Here is a 4,571-nt window from a genome sequence, read left to right on the forward strand (position 1 = left end):
GAGAGAGAGAAAGAGAGAGAGAAAGAGAGAGAGAGAGGGAGGTGTGTGTGTGTGTGTATAGAGAGAGGGAGGAGGGAGGGAGGGGAAAGAATAAAATGGCGTGATGTTAATAAAGGTAAGATTTTTCTTCAGCACCTGGGCCAAATATCCACGTCTGTTTGAATGGAAGATGGGTCTGGCTATTTGATTTTTTTTTTTTTTTTTTTTTTTTTTACACAGATGTCAAGAACAAAAAGTCTCTTACCTGGGGAGAGAAGATGTCATCAGACTCTCCAACAGCATAACCCTGAATAAAAGCCACCTTTGCTGGTATTAGAAGGAGCGGAGAAAGGAAAGACAACAGCTAAGTTTTAAAAAGCACCAATAAGCAACGGCTGTGAGGTCACCAGAGAAGACCACTAAGACACAGGATGAAGCCAATAGAAAGTCTTAGCTGGCCAGAGACTACACTGGGTGTTTAGGACCCCATTGTAGCCCCAAGTCTTTCTCAGGGTGAGCTTTTAACTCCCAAGCCACACCCTGGGTTGTTGCGGAATATTATTTTAACTAGGCAAAGCAGTGTTACATTTGTTTATGCTGCAGAATATCACTTTAACTTAAACTTTGTTTCTGCTGCATTTGTTTAACAACGTAAGGATGTGTGTTTAAGTAAAGATGTGTTGCATTTGTTTCACCTCTTCTGCCTAAGGCACCTGATTGGTCTAAGAAAGAGCTGTCTGAACAATAGCTAATCAGAGAAAGGATACGTGAGACTGGCAGACAGAATAAACAAGAGGAGAAATCTAGGCTCAAGAGAGAAGAGGAGATGGAGAGAGAATTAGGGAGAAAAAAAGGGACACACATGACAAGAAGCCAGGCAGGGACCACCAGCCAATCAGACACAAGAAGTCGTGAAAGTAAGATATACAGAAGGAAAGAGAAGAAAAAGGCCATTAGGCAAAAGATACACAAAGAGAAACAGGTTAATTCAAGCTAAAAGAGCTAGCCAGAAACAATCCTAAGCTAGCCCAAACATTCATTAATTTAGAAGTCTCCGTGTCATGATTTGGGAGCTGGTTGGTGACCCTAAAAGGAAAAGCCTGTTACACTGGGCTGACATACTTAGGTCATCAAGAAGAGTTAGTCAGAAGCAGAACTACAGAAGTCAAAAAACAAGGTTAGTACATTTAGAGACTTTTCCAGAACTATGGACTTCGATGGATTAGGTCTTTGTTTTCGTTTTGGCAGGGGATGCTGTCTATGTGCTGAGTTTTACAACCTGAATGGTTCTTCCATCATGGAGTCAGTTGTGCTAAGGTAGGGGCTTACTAAGGTCTAAGGGCCTGTTACCATAGCAGCTGTTTATTGATTAAAAGAATTAGGAGTGTTGCATGCCCTTGAATGTACTCCGTAATTCATTCTATCATATCACACACTGGAATTCAGATCATGAATGGCTAACAGTATTTTTTATTACCTTCTATTTGTGTAATGTCTGTGTATGTGTGTATACTGCATGTGTATGCCTGTGGGGGCATGTGTGCCATGTGACAGGCACATGTACATCAGAGGGAAACTTGTTGGAGTTTGTCTTTTCCCTTCACTAAGTAAATTCAGGGATTGAAGTCGGGTCCTCAGGTTTGTGTCAAGTGCCTTTACCTGCTGAGTCACTTCACCAGCTTAAACCCATGTGTGTTGATCAGTCCTAACTTACATAAAATTGGCTTGCAGTCAGGTGAACATGATCTTTAAAGAGAAGAAATAGTTTCTATGAAGGAAATACAGTAACTGTTTTCCCTTCCTAAGGATATGGCTAGACTTAATTTGTAATATCAACTTTTCCTAAAGATGGGGAATGCTGTCACAAAACCTATTCAAGATGGATTTTATAGTTAATTTTTTTTGGGTTTTTTTTTTTTTTTATTTTTCGAGACAGGGTTTCTCTGTGGTTTTGGAGCCTGTCCTGGAACTAGCTCTGTAGACCAGGCTGGCCTCGAACTCACAGAGATCCGCCTGCCTCTGCCTCCCGAGTGCTGGGATTAAAGGCGTGTGCCACTACCGCCCGGCTATAGTTAACTTTCTATAACTGGTTATCTGGATGTGTATAAATCATGACAGGAACCCCTTCAACACCTCTGAGATGAGCAAGACTCACCTATTTTCAGGAAATGGTCAAAGACAGGGAAGCTAAGTCTATAACCTATTTTTGTTTTTGACTGGCAATTTAAAAAGAATTCTTTGTATCTATGATGTCACTTTTGGTCCACTGAAAGGCATCTAAATGTGGTTTATTTTGTCAGATGAAGGATCAACACATTTCACACTTTCTAGTTGACCTGGAAGTTCAGATGCTTTTGGTAACCAGCGCAAGAGGTGCAGGAACAAGCGTGAGTTTGTTCTTTAGCTGTTAGCTGTCTAAGTAAGATTAAGTTAGATGTCAGGGCCCTTTTTACACAGCTCTTCAGAAATGCATAAAGAAAGAACTACTGTTCATTCATCTTTGGGAGTGCTGCTTTTTGCCAACTCATGAGCTAGGAGGATTAAAATAGAGAGGTGATTTGTATATTGTGTGACCTTGAGACTGAAGGAAACAAAAACCCAAACATTTCAGACCATGAGCTTAGGTTGTGCTTGATTTAATGACTGATGCCAACATTTTGTTTTTGTAAGACTTTTTTAAAACTCATATGTGTATGTGTGGTATCTGCGTGTTGGTATGCGCATGCGAGTGCAGCAGCTTGTGGAGACCGGAAAAGAGCACCGGGTACCCTGCAGTTGGAGTTCCACTCAGCTTTAAGCTATCTGACATGGATTCTGGGAACTGAACTGGAGTCCTGTGGGAGAGCAGCGGATGCTTGTGATCACTGAGCCACCTCTTCAACTCAAATGTTGTTTTCCAACACAATCTTTTTATCGATTCTTTGGAAATTTCACAGCATGCACCCTGGTTACACCCACTTCCCAGTCCTCCCACGTCTGTCCCCTACTCTTGTAACCACCCCCCAACACAACAAAAATGCAAAATTTAAATTAAAAAGTCCAATTTGTGCCATCTGTATCACTGGAGGATGGTCAAACTCTCAGTGGTCTGCCCCTTAAATCAATCTGAGTCCTCTTCCCTCACTTCTACCAGTAGCCATTGGTTGTGAAGAGCTAACTACAGCATCCTTACCCCACTCTGATGGCTTCCTGTTTAGGCTATTACCCTTTAGGGAGGGGTAGAGGTTGTCACAAAAGCCATCCAAGTACCTCTTTCTCATACATCTGAGGTCATCCAGATCACTGCAGAAATAGCTTCCTGGCCCTTTAAAGACAGCAGGAGCACAGATCATGAGCTTCCTTCCACGTGGTTTCTGGTGATCACAGACCACAGATTACAAATACGGCCCTCAGCTGCAGAAGGACCTTGAACCCAGACAAAGCCCTCAGAGGCAGTCCCTACCTCAGCATAGCTTCAGGTGGCAGCACAGGGCACACATATCCACAAGGCCTTTCTTCCTGGCAATGCTTCCCAGACAACAACAGGACTACATGCAGCAGCACAGACCATGGACATCCCCATGGCCCTCGGTGGCATCATGGACCACAGACATCAGATGCCAACACGGACCCTGGCTGCAACAGGATAACAGACCCAGACATGGCTTCCAGTGGTGGCATGAACCAGTGACATCAGCACAGCCCAAGGTGGCTACTTGGGCCACTCACTTCAACCTGGCCCCTGATCTGTAGCAAGGTCCTTGGGCATCAACATGGCTTCAGGCAGCGGCCCCAAGCATGGCTATCGGCCTGGCCTTGGATGGTAATATCAGGACCACCGACCTGCTAATGGCCCTTAGTGGCAGCAAGGATCAAGGGCGTCAACATGGCTACTCACATCAGCATGGCCCTGGAGGCAGCAAAGCCAGAGGACATCATCCAGGCATCCGTTAGCAGCACAGACCACGTTTGTCCACGGGTCTCAAGTCTCATGGAGTCCTCAAAGCAGCAGCATGGACCTCAGACACCAACATAGCTTCCGCTGGTATCACAGACCACAACAGTCCCTCGAGCCTATGTCCCTGAGATTAAGAGGCTCATGCTCCACCAACTGAGCTAGCCAGGATTGCACCCACAAAATTAAAAAAAAAAGCCTGAGAGAGCTTGAAAAGTAATTCTAGACACAAAAGAACAGAGTTAAACATGGCTTCTTGGTAGCAGCATTTCCTCAGGTGGGCTCCGTTTGCTAGAGGCAAGTGCGTCTCATTTAAGAGAGGTTTCCTGACTCAGCTTTTGCTGCAAAAAAGTTGGAGCCCTTTTAAGAGGCTTTGCCAAAAATCACTTAAATTGTGTTTATGAATAGCCAACAACATGCTTTATGGTGGTGGCAGGGACCTTGAAACTCCATAGAATTGTGGCAATAAACATGGCTCCCCTCTGTACTTCGGTCATGAAGCTAGACTCTCAGAAAGCTAAATAATGGGGTGGATTCAGTCATCAAAGTCATGGCTTTAATCCTAACCATATCACTTAGCAAATTAAAGACTCATGTAAGAATAGATTCAGACAAAAATACCTCTAAATGGTTTACAGTGTGTTTAAATATATATATA

Source organism: Microtus ochrogaster, chromosome 1, assembly GCF_000317375.1.
Source record: "Microtus ochrogaster isolate Prairie Vole_2 chromosome 1, MicOch1.0, whole genome shotgun sequence".
NCBI lineage: Eukaryota > Metazoa > Chordata > Mammalia > Rodentia > Cricetidae > Microtus > Microtus ochrogaster.